Consider the following 25,684-nt stretch of genomic DNA (forward strand, 5'->3'; position numbering starts at 1 on the left):
CCTGATGGGCCAAGGGCATCAAGGTGAGGAACCCAGTGTGGAGTACAAGCACATGAACTTGGGTGTGTGAAGGTATGGCCTTGGGGCTTGTTTCAAACATGGCTTCTGTCAGTGCAAAATTCCAGCACCTCTGAGTGGCAGCGTATCTGACAAGCTCTGAGCAGGGATGCTGGTGCTGCTGACCAAGCGACCCCACTTTGAGTAGTCAAAGTGAAGTGGAGTTCTTAGGACACCATGAACTTCTCAGAAATGCAAAGTGGACATCTCCTGCATTGGTTCAGAAGGAAAGAAACTCTGAGTTGGAATAATCCTCTTTGGACTCACCTAGTTACAAGTTTACCCTTAAAGCAGCGCTGAGACAGCGGGGCCAGGTGGGGGACACAGCTCCACTCCTCTCCTAGCCACAGGCAGAGGCCTGCTGGAAATGAGGAGGGTGCAGAGGTGGGTGAGAACTGCCTTGCTTCAGTCCCAAGCATCCAGTCAAGTCTATTGTCACCTGGAGTGGTGGCTTCTTTTCCAGGGTCCACGCTAGCATTGGGGTTTGCATCTGCCTGACTTTCAGTTCTGTGAATGGAAGGTGGGAACTGGCTGTGTGAGACATTGTTGCTCTCTTGGGAGAGGGTGTGGGAGAAATGACAGGACGCCCAGCCCTCCTGAGCCCACACCCCTGCCCCTGTGATAAATGGCAGCATTAACAAGGTTTGGTTGAGAGGGTCCCCCAGATTTGTGACTTCCTATGTCCGCCAGGAGATGTCACTATGGCTGGCAGAACAGAAGGCCTTTCAAGAGTGAGCTGGGGGGAGCAGAGAGGGGAAAATATCATCAAATAGAAGGCAGAAGCCAAAAGTACCCTTGGCCTAGTGGGATATGGTCCATACTATCATTTTAGGAATGGGGGACATTCTCCAATAAACCCACTATCAGATCGTGTCACTGAGGTCCAGCTTCTGAGAGTTAGGCAGAAACTCTCCAATGAAACACAAAGTTCCTGGCTTCTCTCAACTGAGAAAGTCTCCAGGTTTTGACTCCTGGCCTATATGTATCAGGAAACATTTTCTTGAAGGAAACAAACACGTTGCACTGAATAAACATATATTTGTTGTAGCTTACCCTGAGACATCATATTGACGGGTTTTAAAAATTGATTCATTTTACAAATTCAGCAGCTTATTCTGAAGTTCCATTGCCCTCAAAATCCCTTATGATTGGCACATTAGCCAACAAGCAGAATTCTCTGAAGCCCCAGCAAGAAAAAAATAAAGTCAAATTCCTATTTGTTGACATTTGAGGAAAACAAAGGAGAAGCAAGGGGCCCCACTCATTGGTGACAAGGTCTGATTGAACATCTTTTATCTAATGCTTACCAAGAACGGTAGCAGAAACAGCACTGGTTCCTCAAACAGGGCAAGAGAGAGGTTGACACAGATGAAGAAGTATGTGGCCATCCGCATGGCCCAGTGATTATAAAAATAGTAAAGTCTGGAGAGGAAAAACAGTAAAGGTGGTTATAACCACTGAGCAGGAGTTATATAACACTCAAACTTCTGTGCTAAGACAAACAGGGGCCGGGGCTGGGGCGGCAGCTCAGTGGTAGAGCAGTACCCAGCACGCACCAGGTCCTGTGTTCCATCCCCAGCACTGCCAAATAAACGGGTAAATAAACAAATAAATAAATAAGACTCGTGATGGTTCACATGCCCTTTAGGTTCTCAGGAGCAGGGGTGATATTACTTGAGCTCAAACTATAAAACACTAACAGAAAACATCAAGATGATGATCATATCTCAAAGCACACTTGATGGACAGTCTCGAGCCAGCTTTAGCACCTTCTTCACGGAGTTGTTGTGACAGTAATAAGAGAACACTCTGAACCAGAGACTGACAAGGTGAACCCTCAGTTAAAGTGACCTAATGCCATGTGGGAGTAGCTGAGTCCAATGTGATAATGTGCACAGCCTGTCTCAACGCGGTATACTCAGGACAGATGTGGCTGCCACACGCCAGATCCCTGCAGGGTGGGACAGTTCCCCACTCCTGCTTGCAGTCTGGGCATATGAGGTGTTTGTTGCTTTTGGAGACACTGACACTGAGCGCTGATGTAAGAGTGGGTTTTTCCTTACTCTAGCCAAGGGCTTGGTCTTAGTTGAAACTTTAGGGGGAGATAGAAAAGGCTGGATTCCCAGGAAAGCAGTGAATGTGTGGGTAGCATTAGGAGGTGACAGAAGGGAAAAGAGAAGCCCTCTTTTGCACTCCAGGTAACGCTGGCTAGAAAGAAAGGTGGCCATGTGCGTCCAGCTTGGGCACTCCATCTCCTGGCCTTGGTGGTGTCCATTACCCCCGATCTGCTCTTAACTGACTGGATGCTCCCTGCACGTGGGACACTGTGCTCTTAGAACTTAACCCAAACCACCAGGCTCTGGGGCTGGGCTGCAGCTCCGTGGTGGAGCGCTTGCCTAGCACAGCCCCGTCTCTGGGTCGGCTCCCAGCACCGCAGAACACAACACTCTTGGGTTTTACCCAAATTATGTGCAGTACCTAGACCCCTCTGAAAAGTTTCTGTAGAAAGAATGCCTCCAGGTTTGTCTCAACCTCTAGAACTTAAGGTGGACAAGTGGGACAGCTAGATGATTAAATTACCTGATAGCCTGAGGGGAAGTTTGGAATGGAACGTTCCTGTTGTACTGGGCATCAGAAACATAGGCAGCTCCAAGAGAAGGTTCTGGAAGGGAGAAAACGTCAGCACAGGAACTAAACTGCTTTTTCCTTGTGGGAATGCATCAGGCACAGAGGGGAGCCCTGCCCCTCCACCTCCAGCCTGGCTCCCTAGAGGTTGCCACCATCAGCAGAGCCATAGGTGCCTTTCCTGGTGGGTCCTCTGGGACCAAGGATCCTGCAGCAGAGCTGGCCACGTGCACACTGCATTTTCTAGAACTCAAATACAGGTTCTCATTTGAGGAAGGAAAATAAGAAAGCACTGAACAGAATATGTACATGGCTTATGTGGCATATTTACACATAAATAAAGGTTCCATCTGTCCAAAAATACATATGAGTATATGCACACAAACCCAAGTATAGAAACCCAAAATTATATTTAAGCCACTTGGTGGGTGATTGAAGGGATTTTTGAGGTGAAATCTGACAAGTGAATTATCCATGTCTTCCAAATCTACTTAAGGTAGATCTCTATACATACATGGAACTGAAAACCAGTCACAAGGCTTTCATGTAACTCATGGTGGACACTTTTCAGCCAATATATTCTGGACTTTATCCCCCTGTCAGGACACAGAGTTGTATTCTTCTTAACAAGCAACTTATCATTCTGATAGTACTCATTTTTTTTTCTATTCAAACATAGTTGCATTACATATTCTTATGGGGGTGGGTACGACGGAACTCAGGGAGCTTAACCACTCAGCAACATCCCCAGTCCCCCTCCCCTCCCCCAGCCTTGAGACAGGGGCTTGCTAAGTTGCTGAGGCTGGCTTTGAACTTGCAATCCTCCTACCCCAGCCTCCAAGTGCTGGGATTACAGGTGTGTGCCAATGTGCTCAGCTCAACATTCTTTTGTATATTATATATACACACACACACACACACACACACACAAGAATATCACACGTGCACACATAAATATCTTGGGGCCCTATGAGTGTTTTTGTAGGATTAAAAAAGTGCATTACTTCTTGATGAAAGAAGACATAGATATCCCACAGGCTTCCAAATGGTATGGGAAAGAAGACATGCAGGTAAGCATGCGCATGCGCATGCCCAAACACATACACACATGCGTGCACGTTCTCCTGCTTGTCACTAAGGGTGATGAGATTTTAAACAGTGTCTAATACCGACCAGCCAAAGGGGCTTCTAGAGAATTTGTTTGCCTTTCCTTAGGACCAGGACTGCTGCCTCCCTGTGTGATGATTCACATTCTGATTCTCCATCAATGAGATAAGAACATACACACACTGACCAGCTATTTAGCCCTTTCCATAGACTTCAGAAAGAAAAATAGTCTGAGAAGCTAATTGACTGCCTGAGCTATCCACTGTAAACAGAAGCCATCTTCCTGCCTGTTTGGAATGGGTGTCTCTTACTGGTCAGGCAAGTTAATCTTAAAAATGCATCACGTATTCATAGGGTCAAAAGATTCCCAACTGTATGCAGATGGTCAGTCATAGTTCTATAAAGCTGTTAAAAATTATCCAAACAGAAAAGAAATGCTTGAATTAAAAGTTGATGCAGAACCATATCCTTAGAGATGGATTCACTGCTGTAAGAATGGATCGCTTTTGGAGTCTCACGCATTCCAGGGCAGGCGGACACTTCACCAGGGCACGTTACCAAAACCTAAGATGCACTATATATGTTTTTGACACATTATACATTTTTCTTTAACATATCTAATAAAATATTAATAGAAAAACTATTAATATCAATTATTTTTCCATCAAGCATCTTTAATATTGAGCAATAAAGAGTTTCCCAGTATACTCTTAGAATTCTGTTTTAGGTAAAAACAACTTATATCAATAAGAGTTGATTTGTTTCTAGCTTTTTTCAGTGCATGCACATCAACTTTAAGAAAATTCTTTACCTTATATAAATGTTAAAATAGATTCTACTGTCTTTTATGCCTAAAAAAGAAAAAGAAAAAAATAAATACATGTTTAAAAAAAATAAAGGCCTATTAAACCTCAGAAAGATCATACTGGGGCAGCAAAGAATTCTGACTTTTTCAAAAAGTATTTACAGCAATATCTTTTTAAAGTTGCTGCTGTTCCTGGTTTGAGAAGATGACGCAGGGTTTGGTGTAGAGTGTGTGCTCAGTGTGTACAAAGCCTGGATTTGATGGACACCCAGGAAAAGAAATTTAAAAAATGAAGCTATTAACATCCTTATGACTGGACCCTGAGACAGGAGCCCTTTGACACTCCTAAGCTTCATGTAGACCATTCACAGGCCCTCCAGAGGGAGGATGGGGAAAACCACTCCCACCATCCCTGGGAGCCAGGCCAGGGGGTTATCTCCCTGAGACATCATCCAGACCATAGACCTTAATGAGACCAGCACAGGTTTCCCTCCAGTGCCCCTGGCCATCCGGACACCCCTGGTTGTCAAGATCTGCTCAGGCTCTGTAACACCAAGCCTGCTCCAGGACAGCCCACAGAAGTGCTCTCGAGGCTTTCCCTGCCTTAAGAGGAGGCACATTTCTGACATCTGTCTCCACTTGCAATCTCCTCTACTCTGCCTTCTGGGCCTACTTCCCTCCTTCCCGTTACTGTGCAACTTCTTTCTCCTGCCCATTTCATTGGGAAATGTTGTTCTCAGCAGATGAACTGTAGTAAGCACGCTTACTTGTACTAAAGCCATTTGTGTCTTCCCAGAAAACAAATTCTTTTCATCCAACCCAAGAATGTGACCTATCTTAGACACCCCATTCCAACACTTTATATTCAAGTTCATATGGTGTATTAGTTGGCTTTCTGCCACTGTAAGACATGAGGTTGCTCATTTATAAAGAGGAAAAAGTTTATTTGGCTCACAGATTCCATATCCAGTTCACATTTGATTGACCTGTTGCTTTAGACCTGTAGTGAGGCAGCACAATATGGCAGGCAGTGCATGGCAGAGCTACCCACTCACCTCACAGCAGCTGGGAAGTAGAAAGAGAAAGCCAGGAAGGGACCAGGGTCCCAACATGCCCTTCAAAGGCACACCCTTAATGACCTCAGATCCCCCACTGGAGCCCACCTCTGAAACATTCCACTACCTGCCAAGAGAGTCACAGGCTGAGGATGGAGCCTTTAATATATGGGACTTTGGGGAACATTCTTGATCCAAATGATAGCCTTTGGGAACCACTGTCAGTATCTACCGTGAAAATGGCAACCACCAAATACAGATGCTCCCCTGGAGGCACCTCATACAGGCTGCACCAGCCCACAGAGGGCCCTGGTGGACACAGGGGTTCTCAGTCCCCACGGCAGGGGTCCACTCCCTGGGGAGCTTTCAAAGACCCTGGTGCCAAGAACACCCCACACCAGCCATGTCAGAACCCACAGGAGGCGGGACCTGGGATCCGCTTTTTAAAGTTCAAATGTGACTTGACGGTCCAGTGACAGTGGGAAACACGGTCTACACTGGCCTTTAACTGCAGCTTCCCTCCTGCAGTTGGTTCTCACTGCACCGTGAGGGATACACCTCCCCGACTCCCTTGTCTCCTCTTCTCATAGCTGTGAGGTTTCCTCTTCTCCTCGAGATTGAAAACTGGATTTTAAACAGTTGTGTTTCCTCCCTCCCCTCCTGACCCAACTTTGTAAGCCTTAGAAGGGAGGGGAGAGCACAGAAAGGAGGGACAGATGACTCCAGAGGTTCTCAGGGGAGAGCAAGGACGTTCCTTCCAAACGCCCAGCAGACACCCTCTTCAGTCTCCCCTGCCTTAGGAGTGACCACCGGGAGCCCCAGATTTTGTCAGGCAGGCAGGCGACAGGAGCCGGGAATCTGAAGCTGCTGATGGAAGTGCTTTGAAAACACACTAACATGTCTTGATGATATAGATAAGAAAATCAGCAAAACTAGCCCTATCTCAAGGTCAAGAGAAGTCCCCACACGTCTTAACTTACATTCTTCCACTTGGGTTTTTCCTCCCATTGCCAACACTCCGTCTGTCACTACAAACAGTCTTGCCCCGTCTTGCCTGACTCCACTCCTGCCATAAACTCATCCTGCACGTGGATAAACAGAGCAGGCCCCCGTTTCCCAGGGCCCCCTGTCCGAAAGCTGCCAGTGACTTCTCTTCCCTTAGAGCTACTCTCCTTTCCCAGATAACCAAGTGGGAAATCCTTGGCTTGGCCTTTAGGGGCCCCACAATCCCCTCTCTCCAGCTTTCTCTCCCTGGCTTTCCCTCCAGGAACAACATTCTTTGGAAAAAACAGATGGGATTCCTTGTCCACTGCCCACCGCGGGCCCCCCCTCCACACCTGATCTCATGCTCAGGCGCTGCCCTCCCACTGTCCTTCCTTGGACTCCATCTCACACTGCAGTCTCTCCTGGAGGACGAGCGATCCCACATTTCCACATGGAAAGACCACCTGGAGAAGCTGGGGCAGTGCCTGTACAGTGCGCATCCTGTACAGACAGCAGCCACAGGTGGAGGGCACCGGCCACTCTGGCAAGAAGGGTGAGTGAGTGAGTGACTGCAAACAGGCATTAGGACAAAGACCTCGTGTCCCTCAGCATAGCCACTTGCAAACCAACAACCCACAGGCCAAGTGCAGTCTAAAGGTATGTTTTGTTTGGCCTGTAGAATGTGTTTAGGATGTTGGCTACTAATTCAATTTTTTTTCAAAACTGGAACTTACACAAAAGCTTGAAATTATGATTTCTATTTAAAAGATGGATAACATCTGGTGAGGTGGGGCTGTGTTATGGTTAGTTATTGCTGTTCGCCCCAATACTTCATCACCTGAACTTCATATTTTCCCATGTTTTGCAGGTCAGCTGGGCAGTCCTTTTGGAGTCAACTTAGCTGATTCTGAAGGTCATGAGCACTGGGTGTTCTAGGAGGATCTTGCTCACATCTCTTGGCCATGTGCATCCAGAGCATCGAGAGAGCAAGCACCAACACTCATGGGCTTCACACACCTCTGCTTGTGGACATCTGCTAATGTCCCATTGGCCAAAGCAAGTCCCATGGCCCACTTCATGTTCAAGGGCTGGAGAAATGGACCCTAACTGTATGGAAAGGAATTGCAAAGTCATCTTGCCAAGGGGCCTGCATTCAAGGATCAGAAGACTTGGTGAGCATTTTTGCAATCGATGATCAACCCCATGACACAGCTGGAGGTGGGTGACTGTGCTTTTCTTAGGGCAAGGGACATGTCCTCCATGTCATCACAAGCGCTGTCCCCTCTGTCACTGAATCATTCCCACCTAGCTGGCTGGTTTTATGTTGCTCTTGAGGGCACTGCAGATTAAACCAACACTGCTCTCTGGTGAGCCCAGGGAGCCCTGGCCAGCCCTCTGCAGGCTTCTGGTAACTGCCATCTTCCCCTGACACGAACTTTTCTGCAAATGGCTATAAGGTAACACCAGGGACCCAAGAGCTTGAAGACAGAGTAATCACAGACCTGCATGAAAAAGTTGAAGAGTGAGAACATTCAAATAGAAGCACACAAAATATCAAGAGGTGACCACAGAGGACAGTTGACAAGAAACAGCTTGGGGCACAGGCTCTCAGCCCTGGCTGCACCTCAGAATCCCCCAGCAGCCTTAAAGTTACTGGTGGCATGAGCCACATCCTCACCAGTAAAATCAGAATCTCAGGGGCAAAGCTGAACAAAGTACCTTCCTAAAAACTTCCCAATGAGTCTGACCAACAGTGAGGTTAGGAATCCCTAGCATTGGGATATTTGTATTTCAACTCTGAAAGGGAGGGATGCTGATGCATTTTTCAGGGACTATGCAGTTTCCTGTTCTGTGACCCAAAGCTAACTTACAAAAGATAAACCCAGTCAACTGGCCACCCACCTCCCCATATCTAGATGTTCTGCCGCCTCAGAAAATATGGGGCTCTGCTGAGGACTGTCTGTTGGTACCAGGTGCATTACCCTTAGTGCCTGCTGCCTGGAGGAGGTCTCTTAAAGACCTGGAGTCACCAAATCTCTGGCTTCTATAGACATGCATTAAACAAAACGGCTCACACTGGAGTCAGCCAGGACTCTGACTTATTTTCTGTTCTTCTTCTATTTGCTAAGTTGCTGAGGCTGGCTTTGAACTTGAGATCCTCCTGCCTCAGCCTCCCCAGCCACTGCGATTTCAGGCCAGTGCCACCATGCCCAGCTGTATTTCTTGATCTCTCAAAGTATTAGTCATTTGCATGTGTCTCTTATTTAGACAAAGAAATATGAAACACACAGAGGGAGGGCATCGAGCATCTCTGGCTAAAATGATTTTCTCTCCACTGAAGGCTCTCATGATCACAACGAAGCCTGTCATTTTGTAGATGCTGGGACCAAGGGCAAGACTGGGAACCAAGAAACCATCTCCTCCTCCTGTCCTTTGCCTGATCACTCATTCATTCACTCACTCACTCACAGAGAGGACTTAGTAGAATGCACCTGTTGGAAGGGGCCTGACTTCTGTGGGAGAACAGCAGGCCAGATGGGAAGCCCAATGTTCCACCCCACACATAAGGGCCCTGTGGACTCTCTCCAGCAGGCGACTAGCCCACTGGGAAGCAAGGGAGCAGGGGATGCCATTCAGCCCAGAGTTGAATGACAGGGCCAGCCCAGGAAAGATGGGAAGCAGGACTAAGACACTCTGACCTCCTACACACTTGCATGGCCTGAAGGAAATGACCAGCGTCACTGTGTGCCAGACACTGGGCTGGACCCAACCTGCGTGGTCGTCCCACAAGGTGACTGCGGTTTACCAATCCCACCTTACAGAGGCTCAAGGAGGAGACCAGCCCATGATCTGGAAACTGCTCCATCAGAACAGGGGTTCTTGCCTCTCTCTCCACCCTCTGTTTCTTATCCCTTCAAAGGACGCAGCCTAAGAGCAGATGCTTGGAAGCTCCAAGTCATCCAGAGGAGCCTGTCTGTCACAGCAAACACACAGAGCCCACCCTGGAGCTGGGTCCCGCAGGCCCAGGAAGAGCCAGGGCTGCAAACCCCATCCTGCACTGGGAACCTTGGTTGTTTTCCTGCGGGTACAGAGTGCAGTGCGCAGCTCTGGAGCCAGGCCAGCAAGACCTGGAATCAGGTCTCCACGCAATCCAGCTCAGTCCCTGCGGATGGGAGGCCTCTCCTGTGGCACAGGCTTGACAGCTCCAAGTGACCACCAACTCGCAGGGCTGCCCTCCAGCCCACTGTGCGCTTTCAGGCTTCGCAGCTCTCCAGAGCAGCCTGGGCTCTCTGGGTGCAGAGGACAGAGAAAGCGCCCGGAGCAGAGGGGCTCCCCGTCCCATGTCTCCACAGGGGCCCTTGTTCGCAGCAGCCGGTGCTGGCTTTTAGCCGGGTTTGTTTTCTCCCGGGGCTTTTCTCTGGGGAGGCGTCTGGCACGGGGAGGGCGACCCGATGCGCTGGGATCAGGGCGCCCTCGGGCACGGGGGACTGCGCCCCTTACCTTTTGGGCGAGAGGCTCATCGCGGGGCTCCAGACGTAAGCGACTCACCCCCCGCGGCTGGGCCGGTCCGGGGCATCACGGCTATGGGGCACCAGAAAGGGATGCTCCAGCATCGGGACCGCGCCAGCGGACTCTGCCCCCAGCAGGCTGGCGGCAGGCCTCGGTTGCTGCTCCAGCCAGCAGCGAGAGCTCTGGAGGCCCCTTCCAGGACACGCTGGCCGGGGCGGGGCGGGGTGGACCGCATGCGGGGCTGCGGGGACCGCGCGGGTGGCCTGGTCAGCAGCCCTTGGCCCAGTGTGCAGACTGTGCGCCCCAGCGCGACATTGTGTGTGCTCTGCTTTGGGATCAGCGGAATATGAAGGGAACCTTCCTCCAGAGCTTCTTTGGAGAATTAAATGAGCTAATATATGCGCAGGGGCGGCTGCTGCTGGGCGCTGGTAAATATTGGTTCAGTCCTGCCCTGGTGGAGTCCCCCAGAGATGGGGTGCGGCCTCCTATGGGGGATACTCCCAGGGAAAGAGATGTGGGTCCTCCTTTCTTTTCCTGGGGCTTCCCAGTACCATCCTGACCTGGAACTCTGGGTTGCCAGAAATGCTAAATTTTCAAGAGAAAATGGAAATGTGAATTTGTTTATTTATTTTTTGTGTACTAGGGATTGAACTCAGGGGCACTCAGCCACTGAGCCACATCCCCAGCCCTGTTTTGTATTTTATTTAGAGACAGGGTCTCACTAAGTTGCTTAGAGCTTCGCTTTTGCTGAGGCTGGCTTTGAACTTTTGATTCTCCTGCGTCAACCTCAGGAGCTGCTGGGATTATAGGCATGTGCCACCAAGACCAGGAGAAATCTGAATTTTCATGATCCTGTTCCTGAGTTTTTTTCTTTTAATGTTGGCTATGAATTTAAAATAATGATAAATCCTTCCATGCCACCAAGGGCCAGCAAGGGCAAGTGTTGCTGGACACCCGTACCAACCAAATCCCTGGTCACCTCCAACAGAAGGGCGAGGCCTGGAGAGGCTGTGACTGGCTCTGTCACCTTTAGGCACATACTGTCCTTCTGGATGGTTCAGCAGGAATCTGCTAGGTCCTGATGGCTGGCAAGTCAAGGTCAGAGAAAGATGGGCAGAATTACAGCCCCAAGGATTCTATCCCTTATCCCTGGAAGTGTATAATCTATTTCTTTTCAGACAAATGAGAAGTTTACAGATGTAATTCAGGTTCCTAATCAAGTGACTTTAAAAATAGGGAGGTCACCCTAGATGACCTGGGTTGGCCCCATGGAATCCCAAGGGCTCTTAATGTCAGCAGAGGACGGAGGGGAGGTGAACCTTTCCAAGCCCACCAAGGACCCTGGGCAGGTTGGAAAGCTGTTACCTCCTCCTGCAGGGGCAGCCCCAGAGCCTCCAGGAAGGAGCAAGGCTCAGCCCGTGCATTTATGGGCGCCTGTGAGACCCCACTCAGAGGATGCGGCCTCGCCTCACGGACCTCTGGCAATACAGGCTGTGTGAGAAAGTACTTCAGTCTCCTCAGTGTGTTAAGGTGGAAACCTGGCAGAACGCTGGCCTGCGCCTCAGAGCTCACATCATGCTCCAGTCACAAGGCTGGCCCGCAGAGCCAACTGTGTGGCCTCAGCTCCCCGGGGGCGGCCAAATCCCACATCTGCAGCCCCACCTTTGATTGTTCCCGCCAAGGCCCCACCTCACATCCCCTCTGAGCCCTCCTCAACTTCTCAAGGCCAGCGGATCACGTCCTCTCTGTCCTGACTCTTCATGAAGACAGCCACGTGGCACTTTGCAGATGTAGTCCCCCCCCACCCCTCAGGCCACAGCATCTGTCAGAGGAAGAAGACAGGCAGGCTCTATCTTTGAATCCCCAGCACCTGACCTAGAATGGTAAAGAAAATTCACCCTGGCTGCTGGCCACGGAGCTATCTACAGGATGTATCCAAGACTCACCTTCGTAACTGTTGAGTGAATGGATTATATAAAACTGCCTGCCTGCTCTTGAGAAAGGCCAAATATTCCATTTCTATCTTAAGTGACAACTTATAGAATGGTTGCTTTATGGTAGTGTCTTTTAAAATGGCTTTTTTTTTTTTTTTGTAAATGTGTTCAGTGTGAAGAGTTAAAACAACTAATCAAAGATCGAGCCACTGTGAGCACATTTTGATGGACAGCCTTCCCTACAGCTCCTTATCTGCACGTACACAAGCAGGCACACATGCTTCTGTAAAACAAATATCCTACCTGCACCCACTGTGGATAGCCTTCTACCCTGCATCCCAGGCTCAGGTCAGACTTTCACCCCTCTGTGTGGGAGGCCAACCTTACAGGTAACTGAGTTACACTCCCCAGCTGGGTGCTGAGGCACTTAGTCACAGAAATGGGTGTGTCTTGCTACAGCCCCATGGGTGAAGCTATGCTCACCTGTTCCTTTGTAATATAAACCCTTGCCCTGTTTAGGATAGAATCTTCCATGGAAGTGCCTTGTGTGTGTCCCCTCCTCTTACTGTGCCCTTGGGTATGGCCTACCCAGGTGTCAGTCAACCTGCTGACAGTGGACATCATGAAGATACTCAGCCCCCTGAAACCTGACCCCTTGCCTCACTTGAATAGCTTCTCCTCAATAAAAGGGGTCAGCTCGTGCTCTCTCTCTCTTTCTGCGGACCCTTAAGGTCAGAGGAGCTGTCACAGCAACCCCAAAGAAATAGGTATTTGTGTCTCTTGTGTGGTTATTTCGTGCAGCCCAGTTAGCCCAGTTTAACTAGAGTGACCCCTGAGCCTTTTAGTCACGAGAACAGAAACCCGGCACCTCTGTCCACAGGAGGTTCCTCCTTGATCTTGGTTAGTCTTCACAGGGAACTTTCCATAAGGCAAGTACATGACTGAAGTTTGCTCAAACTGATTAAAAAGAAGCAGCGGGTTGAAGGGGAGAGATGTCCTTCTCTCTTCCTCTCTTGTGCCTATGAAAGTAGACTTTAAAAGCATGTGTTCCTGGCTGGGTGCAGTGGTGCACGCATGTAATCCCCGTGGCTCGGGAGCCTGAGGCAGGAGGATCATGGGTCAAGGCCAGCCTTAGCAGTTTAGCAAAGTCCTAAGCAACTCAGCAAGACCCTGCATCAAGGAGGTTTACCCAAGGCTTCAGTGCCCAGAGGTTTTCTTGGGACTTGGTCACAGGCTGCGTGGCTAACCCGTAGACTGCCGCCTATCTCTGGGCTAATACCTTTGGTTTGGTTCCTCTAGAGGTTGGAACTAATACTCCATAGCCCAGAGCCCCCAGGCAAACTCCATGTTTCTGCCCAGCAGGATGTTCCCAGTCCAGAGGATCTCCCAGTGACTGAGGGCAGAGGCTAGATCTCTCTTTGGCCAGGGTTAGTTCTTCACCACATACTTGTACTTATATTTGTTTTCTTTTTGCAAATTCTCTTCTTTTACTATTTATTCTCAAAAGGATAAAACAATCTAAATATTCACTAAGAGGGGACTAGTAGAATAAGCCAGCTAGAAAAAAAATGGGGCATATACCTATAGACCATGAGGCGATGGCCAGTATGTTACTCAGCTGTCCATCCCTATAACAAAATACATGAGATAATTAACTTATTTTTTATTTTTTTTAAAGAGAGAGTGAGAGAGGAGAGAGAGAGAGAGAGAGAGAGAGAGAGAGAGAGAGAGAGAGAGAGAATTTTTAATATTTATTTTTTAGTTCTCGGCGGACACAACATCTTTGTTGGTATGTGGTGCTGAGGATCGAACCCGGGCCGCACGCATGCCAGGCGAGCGCGCTACCGCTTGAGCCACATCCCCAGCCCAAGAGATAATTAACTTATAAAGAGAAAATGGTTATTTGGGGCTCAGTTTTGAAGGATCTAGTTCATGTTTGGGAAGACCCAGTATATTTAGGCTTCTTAGTGGAATTGCTGGGTGGCAATGATGGGGACCACGTGGCCGAGAAAAACTGTTTACCTCGTGTCCAAGAAGCAAAAGAGAAGATGAGGGGGCACGGTTCCCAAATCCCCTCCAAGTGTGTGCCCCCAGAGACCCAAAGACCTCTATTAATTCTCCCTCTGAAATCCTCTACCACATCCCAATAGTGCTACCCTGAGGACCAAACCTTGAATACACAGGTTGCTGGGACACTTAGCCAAACTGCTGAAAGGAACTATTTAGTGAAAAGAGAAAGACGATGTTCATAGCAGCACAATTCACAATAGCTAGACTGTGGAACCAACCCAGATGCCCTTCAATAGATGAATGGATAAAAAAAATGTGGCATTTGTACACAATGGAATATTAATCTGCACTAAAAAATGACAAAATCATGGAATTTGCAGGGAAATGGATGGCACTAGAGCAGATTATGCTAAGTGAAGCTAGCCAATCCCTAAAAAACAAATGCCAAATGTCATCTTGGATATAAAGAGAGCAACTAAGAACAGAATAGGGAGGAAGAGCATGAGAAGATGATCACCATTAAACAGGGACGAGAGGGGGGAGGGAGAGAGAGAGAGAGAAGGGAAATTGCATGGTAAAGGAAGGAGACCCTCATTGTTATACAAAATTATATATAAGAGGAAGTGAGGGGAAAGGGAAAAAAACAGGAGAATGAAATGAATTACAGTAGATGGGGTGGAGAGCGAAGATGGGAGGGAAGGGGAGGGGAGGGGAGGGGGGATAGTAGAGGAGAGGAAGGGCAGCAGAATACAACAGACACTAGTATGGCAGTATGTAAAAACGTGGATGTGTAACCCATGTGAATCTGCAATATGTATACGGGGTAAAAATGGGAGTTCATAATCTGCTTAAATCAAATGAAATCAAATGAATGAAATATGATATGTTAAGAACTTTGTAATGTTTTGAACAACTAATAATAAAAAAAGAAAAAAATTTAAAAAAAAGAAAAGAGAAAGTTGGAAAAGACCTGGTTGGAAAAGACCTGTACATGTCATAACATCATATTTCTGTTTACCTGGAGGGGCTTGAATATGTAAACAGTCACTCATAATAAAGACACGAAGGAAGGTGATACTAGAAACCTTTTTAAAGGTCATCTCGGGGGAAAAAAATAAGGTCATCTTGGGGAATAAGAGAATGAGGCATCTCCCATGTGCAGATGCAGTTTTTAAATAGTCCGCATTACTAAAAGGAGAAATGGCTTATTCCAGAGACGGAAATACTCTACTCCTTGACTTGCAATGGGTCACAGCCTAATAAATCCATCACAAGTGGAAAATGTGGGGCTGGGGTATGACTCAGGATATAGCACTTACCCTGCATACATGAGGCCCTGGGTTTGTTCCACAGTGTGCGCGCACGCGCGTGCGCGCACACACACACACACACACACACTCACACACACACACACACTCACACATTTTTAAGTCAAAAGTGCATTTAATAACCTCACCTATGGAATATCATAGCCTAGCCTTGCCTATCTTAAGCATGTTCAGAGGACTTACATTAGTCTACAGCTGGGAAAAGTAATCTAATGTGAAGTCTGTTTTATAATGAAGTGTCAGGTATGTCACATAATTTATTGAATACTGTACAGAAAATGAAAAGCAGAGTGGCTGTATGGATATACACTCACATCATCCCACAGTCAAAAGATTGTTAGCCTGGAGTGGTGACATGCCTGTAATTCCAGCAGCTACGGAGGCCGAGGTAGGAGGATTGCAAAGTCAAAGCCAGCCAGACTCAGCAACTTAATGAGGCCCTAAGCAACTTAATGAGACCCTGTCTCAAAACTAAGCATTTTTTTTAAAAAGGGCTGGGTGTATTGCTCAGTGGTTAAGCTGAGAAAAAAAATGTTAATTCACAGCATCATTAAGTCAGGGACCCATTGTACACATATGAGCCTGGGACATCTTGTCATGCCAGAGAGCAAGGGGACTGACCTGAGAGGACTGGTCATGTATGGAAGGATTCAGGGACCAGCTTCACTGGCCAGAGATGACATCGTTGGAGCACCAACAAGGGCAATCATAGCCACAGGCTGAAACATGAAGTAAGCTGAACTCTGTGAGTTCCTAATGACATAAAGAGTTCAGCCAGAGGGGGCCTGGAAACCAATTCATTATTTGGAGAACTGGTAAATGAGGAGAAGACCCAACATCTACCCCAACTTTAATCTCATTTAATGAAACTATATTCAGGATACCACTGGGTGGACGGCAGGAGGTTTCTCCTTACTGCCGTATTCCAGGTGAGAAGAAGAAATGAAGCAGTAGAGCATGACCTTGTGCAGTTCCTGCTGAGCTCATGGGTGAGGGCCAGGGCCACCGCGACTCCTGACATCATTGGGAAGAAAAACCACGTGCCTCTGTCTCCCCGTAGCACCTATGATGTACCCAGGCCGAAAGTGAACTTGACAAGGTCTCTACACCTAAACAATCACTGTGAAGAAGAGAGAAAGAAAAAAAGAAAGTGAGGGAGGGAGGGAAGGAGATGGAGTGAGAGAAGGAAGGAAACATGGGAAGGAGGGAAACAGAAGAAAAAGAAGAGGGAAGCCAGGTGCAGTGGCACAGACCTGTAACCTCAGCAGCTTGGGAGGCTGAGGCAGGAGGATCGCGAGTTCAAAGCCAGCCTCAGCTACAGTAGGGTGCTAAGCAATTCTGGGAGACCCTGTCTCTAAATAAAATACAAAATAGGGCTGGGGATGTGGCTCAAGGGTCGAGTGCCCCTGAGTTCAATCCCCAGTAATAAAACAAAAAAGGCGTGAAAAATTCCTCTAGACATGGATTTTATTATTACATGCAAGTGTGTGGAGTGGTGATCATACACACACCACGTACAACGTGATTAGCATCGCCCTCCTCTTAAACATTCACCATTTCTTAGTGTCAGGAAGCTCTAATCTCCTCTCTTCTAGTTCCTTATAAATTTGTGATACGCTGTTGTAAACCACGATCGCCCCACTGTGATCTAACTGCACTTGAAACCATTATTCTCCCCAGAATGTAGATTTTAAGAAGAGTTTTGATTCTAAAAAAGTCGGAGTACTGTTGATGCTTGGTATTCTTGTCCTAAAGTCCCTGACCACTGAATTAGCCATGTTGACTGCCGCCCCTCAGGGTAGGTTCCTATGGGCTATGATCACATTTTCACCCAGTGGTCAGGCTGCAGCCCTGTTCAATGTGCACTTCTGTTTCCCTCACTTAACTCACAGCTGACAGCACTGTATCTCATGCCCCAGTGAAGCTTACCTAGCATATTTTCCCCACAGGTAAGTCCCAGATCTTGCTCTTAGGAACACTACACAGCACTTCAGTGCTTGCTTGGGGCCACTTGAAACAGCAAAATCTCTAAGAAAAAAAAATGCAAATATGCAAAAAAAAAAAAAATCGTGGACTCAATAGAAAAGGACACTTGTTTGTAGCAAGTGAGAACTGAAGCAAAAAATCAGAGTACCACTTTGAATGACCTCAGCTGGGGGTGTGCATGTGAAAGGACCCAAGGCTTGGCAGTTCTGCAGATGTCTGCAAATTCCTTGAAAAGTGCTATGAGAATTGAGTACTCTGGGTATTGGTTTTGGAGTTGCACATACGTTTTAGCAGGTTGTCAAATTCACAGAATCTGGAGGAATGAGGAGTAATTGTATTTCATAGATCCAGGATTGTAGCTAGGTGAATGGACTTGCTCCAGGTAGGCTGTTTTTGAAAGAGCCATGGTGGTTTTCCAGTGATAAAGACCTTTGATGCAGCCATAGAAGTTTGTGCAAGCTTCTCTGCCCAGCTGAGAATCTTCCTCCACAGTGTGAACAACCCCCGCCCCAGTGCTGTCTCTGGACAGCGGATGGTCCTGTAGCCATCGGGTTAGTGCTGCCCACCTGGTCCACAGGTCCCACACAGTACCCAGATCCATCTATACCTGGTGCCTTACTCTCTCCCAGCCACTTACTTGTCTGTCAGTCTCCTGGATGTGCCTTGGGTGCTCAGAAAAGGTGTGTCAACTGACAGACACCAGGCTCTAAGCTGGACCGCTGAACTCGAAGTGAAATACAGGAGAAAGACCAGGTGTTTGGGGATGGAGGTGGAAGGATGTGTCACTCTGGTCCGGTAGGGGAAAAGTAAACAATTAAACTAGGAGGATCTGAGGCGGGTTTAATTAAAGGATGACTTATAAAAGGATGGGGGCTCTAGAATAATCTTTAGGGCTAGCCAGGCTGATCTGGCACCATCCTCAGCCCCCTCCCCAGGCCAAAGGGAGAGGGAGACCCAGCTGCTTCCGGGGGAGCAGGGAGGATGGAGACATGTCTGCCTTCAGAGGGGCCAGAGCAGAGTAAGAAGGCAAAGCCCTCTGTCCAAAAGGCACGGTCACTGAGAGGTATTACAGTGTCTACAGGGGGTCCTCCTGCTTCCCCTCTTCCTCTCTCGTGTTTTCAGTTCTCCTTCTCTCTCTCTGTCATGTTGCTTTTCATTGACTATTTAGAGTCGCACTCCCTCCAGAGAGGTTACAGACCCTCGCAGGCATCTGCTCTGGATCTTGGCAGACCCTTCCTCCCCACTGCAGGGTTCTGCTGCCTCCAGCCACAGGACTGGGTGGATGTGTCATGCCCCAGCAGGAGGCGAGCAAGTGGAGCCAGGCATCCTCCATTCCCAAGAGCTGCCACCCCAGCCAACATGGCAGGAAAAGCAACCCCCCAGGAATTAAAACCTTCACCCCAGGATCCACCAGGCACCCGCATGAGCTGGGGAAAAGGCGCAACCCTTCAAGAGGTGCCTATGGAAATGGCCAGGGTGCTGCCGACTTGTGGGATGGTGGAGGACGGCCACAGCCATGCCCCAGGTGTGGGCACCCTACCCTAACCCCCCATGCACCCACACCCTACCTGGGGGGTAGCATGGCAGCAGTTGCTGCACCAGGGGAGAAGGGAAGGCTAGGTGAGGCCAGGACACTCAGTGGGAAAGCAGGTGGCTGAGAGCCCACCTTGGGAGATGGGCCTCTCCTGAGGCAAGGCTCCAGGTCCTGGCACATGCTCCACTATCCCGATTGAACTTCCCTTTAAAATGCAAATTCAAAACAAATTATTAAGAATTTCAAGATGGCCACTGCAGAGCCAGGGCCGTTCTGAATGTGGGACCCTGTGTAGCTGTGCCAGTCCTACACCTATGAAGCCATCCCTGAGAGGAGAGGGACAAGACCAGCTGGAGATGACACCCTAGAAGGGCAGGCAGGGAATAAGACCCCACCCTCGCTTTCCTCCCCATTTCTGGGTGGGTCTCTTCAATGGGAGAACCCAGATGCCAGCCAGAAGGCAAGATTGCCAGTGGAACAGAATCCACAGAGGTCAGCCTCCTGGGGCCGATGGAAGGACGAAAGATGTGGAGAGTCTAATCCCACCCAGTCTGCACCTTCGCCCCTCAATATTCACTCTTTAATATGGGTGGGAAAGAGCTACCATATCACTGGAAGCTAATGTCAGCTTGGTCATTGGTATGGTCTGAATGCTTGTGTCCCCCAGATTCATGTGTGGATCCCTAACCCCCCATATGATGGTCTTAAGAGGTGAAGCCTCAGCGACATGAGGGTGGGGCTTTCAGGAATGCAACTGGTGTCCTTATAAATTTCCATTGTTTATAAGCTACCCTACCTATGGTAGTTTGTTACAGTCACACTCCCACCTGAAACAGAAAGGGAGCCACCAGCGACATCCTCTATATAAAGTAGTGGGACTGCAGGCAACAATGAAGTAACAGCAGCATGACTGCAGAAACCCTGCTTCTGTAGCTGGTCCCAGGACCTACGGGGTAATGACATCCCTTCACCTGCTCCATGATCCCCTCAGCCTTTGCTAAACAGGAATCTTTAGCTGGCAGAGTGATCCCACCTTCCTCTCCTACGGGAACTCCACTGGCAGTCCCGTCTTACTTGGGTTGCTATAGTTTTTTTTCCATAAACTTGTACAGTGGGACATAGAAATATAATAAGAGATGTCCAATGCACCTCCAAGACTCCAGACCTGGCTCTCCCTGCCCCACTGTAGAGCAGATCTTCCCTTGGCCATTGGGACTACTAGCATAGGCAACATAGCACCCCTCCCTGTGCATGTTGTTTGGCAGCAAGAGGAGCCCAGAATAGGCAGGGATATTCTACTTGCAGTGCTTTGGTACCTGGTAGAGAGAGTCTCCCTTAAGTTCCAACACTGCTTTGGTTTGGAAGAGTGTATCCTACAGGTCCATGAGTTGGAAGCTGGGTCTGCAGGGTGATGCTATGGGGAGGTCCTGCGGGCCTTTAGGAAGTAGGGCCTAGGTCACTGAGGGAGCACCCCAAGGTACATTCTGGGACCTCATGCCCATCCTCTCTTTTTCTTTGCTTCCTAGCTCATGATGTCAGCAGTTTGTTCCATTGTGCACTCCAAAGCCCCGAAGTAGTGGGGGAGTCACAAGGTCTAGGGATGGATCCCCCAGAACCATGAGCCCAAATAAACCTTTGGGCTATTATTACCTTCTATCCCTGGCTAAACAACCACCTTGCACATGAACCTATTTTGAGCAAGGGCCAGGGAGGCAAGGGAATGGACGTCTGGCACCCACAGGAAGGGCCATCTTGCTAGCTGGCTTGTTGAGCACCTTCTCTGTGTCAGGTGTCCCCTGGTGGTCATCCAAAACAGGTCCACTCATGAACCAGGAATGGGATGTTTCCAGAAAATTCTCCCGGTCCTCCTGAGCATGCAAGTGCAGGCTGAGAGAGAGGCAGGGAGCTGGAGGAGAGGCCAAGGGAATTTTGAGCTGGTTGCTCACACAGTCTCCCTGGGCCCTTGAACAGGCCCAGGCCCAGTCTCCCACTTATTATTCTCTCTTAAAAATGAGGCACTGCTGTATATACCCAGTTATCAGCCATCAGTAATATTCCTTTCACAACAGTCCACTCAGGCTCCAGAGTCCTTGAGATCCCACAGGCAGGAGTGTAGCTTCTACTTGGGCTGACCAGCAACACAGGAAGTGCTGTACTAAGAGCATTTGCCACAGAGGAAGACGGGAGGTCTCCCTTGCAGTGCTCTACGTGGGGCTCAGTAGAAGCTCCTCATCTCATCCTCGTCACTGCCACAGATACTCCCAGTGCCAGAGCTGGCTCCATGATAACAACCAGGGGCAGAGCAGCTCGCCAGTCAGTCTCATGAGCTGCCAGGCTGGAGCAGCACCCCAACCCCCAGACCCAAAGAGACCGGCCACTAGATGTATTGCCAAGCGCAGCTACTTCCCGTTCACTTTAGAAGGGATATCCTGACCTGCCCAGACCACTGGACACCTGGACACTCACCATGCAGCTTGACCCTGAACTTACCTGTCTCTATGACCTTCTGACTTGTACCTGTCCTACAAAGGCACCCACAGTTCCTACTATTTCCTGTTACCAGCCCATTGCCATGAATGGACCAGCATGCTATTTTGCAGGATTTCAAGATTGTCAAGGTTCCTCTGAACAAATGGACAGAACCCTGAAGCAAGGCAGAGAAAATATAAGGCTGTCCCTGCAATAGAAATGCAAATTGCTTTTGACTTCTCATCTGATGGGAATGGGAAAGAGAGCCTTTACCAGGTCAATCAAACACTATGGTGAATGCCAAAAATCCATGTGCAGAGCTGCAAACTTCAGACTTCAAACTACAGTCCGACCACTCCAACATTACTGTAGCATTGTCTAACTTGAAGACATATATATTTTACTATATAATTATATTTTGCCATTTGTCTATGCTTAGTAACAAATTTGCAATTTTTTATTTGATATAACAAAGGCTTTGATGTAATTTCTCTTAGATTTTGCATTTTTCATTATTATTATGCTTAACCTCAAACATATTGATTCTTATATAATTGTATTAGTATTATGAACAATCACATGAAATGTTGTGAATATAATTATAGGGCTGTTTTTCATCTAGTATGAACCTTTCCATCAGTGTGGAAAACTAAGAAAATTTCTTCCCGCTGTATAATCTGGGATTTGTAGCTTAAAGTTTGTTTTTCTGTGAATAAAATGTACTCAATAAATGCTTATATAATTATAGCAAAATGGATTCTGCTGTCATGTATGACTAAAAAGAACCAATAAATTAAAAATATATTTAAAAATGCAAATAAAAAGATGAAAAAAAACCTATGGTGTTTAGAAATGAAATATTTGGGAGGTGATTAGGATTGAATAAATTCACCCCAGTGAAGTCCCCATGACTGGATACAGGTGACTTTATAAAGGGAGGGGAGTGGAGATTTCGGAGGATACCCATCCTTACACTCGTGGTTCTCGCCATGTGAAGCTCTGCCCTGGCTCGGGACGCTGCCAGCCAGAAGACCATCCTCAGCTGCTGCCCTTGCCCCTGATGTAGACCTAGGAAACAAACCTCTCCTCTTTATACTCCTCCACTCTGGTACTGTGTTATTAGCGACAGTGACTGGATTAATAGAAGGCAAATGCTCTGTTTTAATCAGATCACAGATTCATCTTTTATGGGCACATTCAAGTATAAAGTGACCACTTTACTGCTCAGGGCCTGGGAGTTGCAGAGGAAGGTAACGTCATTTATATACTTTAAATGAATTTACATAAGCAGCAAAGGTTCAGAATGGTACATGATAATGTCTTTTCCCTTGGTAAGTGCTTCAAACAGCAAACTCAACAGCAGCAATTAATGTATCCTTCAAAAGACACTCTGTAATCTATTAACTCATGACATTTGACTATTCAGCCTATTATTAATCCAAATTTAATATTCACCTCAAAACCAGTTTACTATTATCAAATCCACTAAAATGTTCTACTGAAACAATTTTCCAAGGTGAAAAAAATACAAAGATTCAAGCTGGGGACATGTTGGCTTCTTAAGAGGGATTTTAAGATTGTAGATCTTTGTCTCTTCCCAGCAGCTCTCTGAATATGACCCCAGTTTCCTCATGTTAAAATAAGGGCATTGCATAGTCTGGCTGGCTCTGCAGGTCTAAAGCTCCCATGTCCAGGATCTGCCTATTTTCAGCCCAAGGCATCTTAGGGATGAGGCCAGAATTCCAAATGAGGTTCAAATTTGCAACAACACTAGTGGCCCAGGTACACAGTCTCAGAAAAAGACTCCAAAATGACTTAAAATTAACACATCATACCAAACTTTTTGTTTTATAAGTGAGAAAACTTAATTAAGGAGAAATTTCATGTTTTCTTCTGATTAACCTACTTATCTTTCAAAATTCAGTTCTGAGCTGGAGGTACATAGCTCAGTGGCAGAATGCATGCCTAGTCAGTGGGAGGTCCTGAGTTCCATGCCCAGCACTGCAGAGAGGAAGAAGAGGAAGAGGAAGAGGGAAGGAAGAGGAGGACAGGGGGGGAAAGAGAGAGGACCTGAGAGGAGAGACTGATTTAATTTAGCCATTCACCCAGAAGATACAGCTGGCCACTCCCTACTGTCATCAACATCAAATATTCACTGTGTGTCAGTTATCTGCCAGTCCCTGTTCTAAGCACTTAGGATTCATGGTGCACAATGGAGACGAAAATCCTTGCTCTCAAGTGGCTTATATTCTAGGTGGGGGGGGAGGGCCGGAGGCACTACACTGTAAATGTAATAAGTAAATCATGCTGTATGTGGAAGGGAGCCAGTACTAGAGGGAGACAGAAAAGGATCATGGGGATCAGGAACACCAAGAGTGGGAATGGCTGAGTTTGTGAGTGACTTATTTAGTTAGTTAGTTAGTTAGTTAGTTTTGAGTTTGAGATTTTTACCTAGTCTGATAGCTTCATAAAGAGGTGAAAGTTGATTAAAAAAAAAAAAACAACTTATAGGAGATGGGGAAAGGAGCCAGGGAGTATCTAGAAGAAGAAGGGCAGGGTCCCACCCTGTGAACATTCTCCACCAGTTCAGGTCACAGTGAGCAGGCTCTTGAGAGATAAGGCTAGGGAAGCTGGTCACACAGAGCCCTCGGGGCCACCACAGAGGCTTTTACACTCCAGGGTTTGAGTAGAGCAGTGACATGATCCAACTTCTTCCCTGCAGGCCCACCTGCTCTGGTTGCTGTGTGGGGAATAGAACATGGTGGACAGGAAGAGAAGCTCTGAAAGCCGGTGGGGGCTGTTGCAGCCCCTCAGGTAAGAGGCCAGGACTGCTTGGACCCAGGGTGGTGGCGGAGGTCGGCTCTGTCCTGAAAACACAACAGGGTGAGCTAAGAGATGAGATGACACTAATGGGAAACATGAGTAAAGTGTTTCCTTGAGTTTTGTGAGCAAACAAATCAAACCCGTGGACAGGGTTGTGGGAACTCCTGATTTATACCTATCGGAAGTATAAGTGACAACCTACCACTTGAAACTGGCAATTTGAAGGGGGTGGGGTGTGGTCAGAGTCTTGTGATTCTGACTTCTCAACTTGTAGTATCTGACACTATTTCCAGATAGAATTGGAGGGCATTCAACTGCTGGTGTTCACTGCAGAACTGGTTGGTGTGTGAGGCTTCTCCCACATCTGATGTCTGAAGTACTGAGCGTCTGCATAAGAGGTAGTTGGTACTGAAAACCAGAGTGCGAAAGTGTTTTTCCCACACTATGTAACACATTGCTGCAAACTTTGCAACTTAAAACAATACACCCTTATTCTCTCACACTTTCCATGGGCCAGGAGTCTTTAGCTAGGTCCTCTGTTAAAAGTTTCACAAGGCTGCAACTAAGGTGCCAGGCTGTGTTTTCATCTGGAGGCCCCAGTGAGGAAAATGTGCTTCCAAGCTCATTCAGGTTGCAGACAGTTGGTTTATTTGTGGTTGTAGGATAAGGGATCTAGCTGTTAGCTTGGAGCACCCCGCCATTCCCAGGGGTCACTCACAGTTCTTTGATGTCAACTCCTTCAACACTTCCACCCTCTTCATCAAGCTGTAAGGAAAGTCTTCAATGTAACATAAAGCAATCAGAGGTGACACCGTATCACCTTTGCTTTATTCTATTAGTTAGAAGCAAGTCTCTGGATCTGCACACTTAAGTGCCTGAACACCAGGAAGTGGGACACACGCGGGATCACAGTGACCTGTATCATTAGAAGTGTGTGTGCCCCTCATCTCAACAATTCTGTCTCCTGTTAGCTCTGGCATAGCATGGCTAGTGTGACAAAAGAACTTCATTTTCTTTTTAAGTTTTTTTTTTTAGTTGTTGACAGACCTTTATTTTATTTATTTTTTATGCAGTGCTTAGAATCAAACCCTGTGCCTCCCACATGCTGGGCAAGAGCACTTCCACTGGGCCCCAGCCCCAGCCCCAGCCCTAAGAACTTCATTTTCAATTTAAAGAAATCTAATGATCAATTTAATTTAAAAACCCATAGTAAACTCAGTTTCAGGGAAAAAAACAATTTGTGTAAGTAAATGAGACTTCTTTTTCAACTGTAAATTTTATAAAACTAGATACAGATCAAATATCTCCACTGAAAACTCAGTGTTTAAACAGTATGATTGATGTTAATTGTAAAGATATACACCAAGTTTCAAAGACAATACAAAAACCAGAAATCTCTTAATTTCCAAACTGATGTTGAAATGATAAGATATATTATTAAAAACAATTTTATCTGC

The 25,684-nt window shown here is 47.5% G+C and overlaps 1 long non-coding RNA gene across 2 annotated transcripts; it reads right to left on the minus strand.

Moving 5' to 3' along the window:
- Positions 1-15,654: 15,654 nt before the first annotated feature.
- On the minus strand, positions 15,655-24,126 carry LOC144249697 (uncharacterized). 2 transcript variants are annotated; one of them, XR_013342268.1, is made up of 2 exons: positions 23,969-24,126; positions 15,655-16,535 (listed from the first exon to the last, which is right to left on the minus strand). It is a non-coding gene; the product is annotated as an uncharacterized LOC144249697 (long non-coding RNA). The 2 variants fall into 2 exon arrangements; XR_013342269.1 differs by lacking the exon at positions 23,969-24,126 and adding an exon at positions 17,345-17,433.
- Positions 24,127-25,684: the final 1,558 nt, after the last annotated feature.

Source organism: Urocitellus parryii, chromosome 12, assembly GCF_045843805.1.
Source record: "Urocitellus parryii isolate mUroPar1 chromosome 12, mUroPar1.hap1, whole genome shotgun sequence".
NCBI lineage: Eukaryota > Metazoa > Chordata > Mammalia > Rodentia > Sciuridae > Urocitellus > Urocitellus parryii.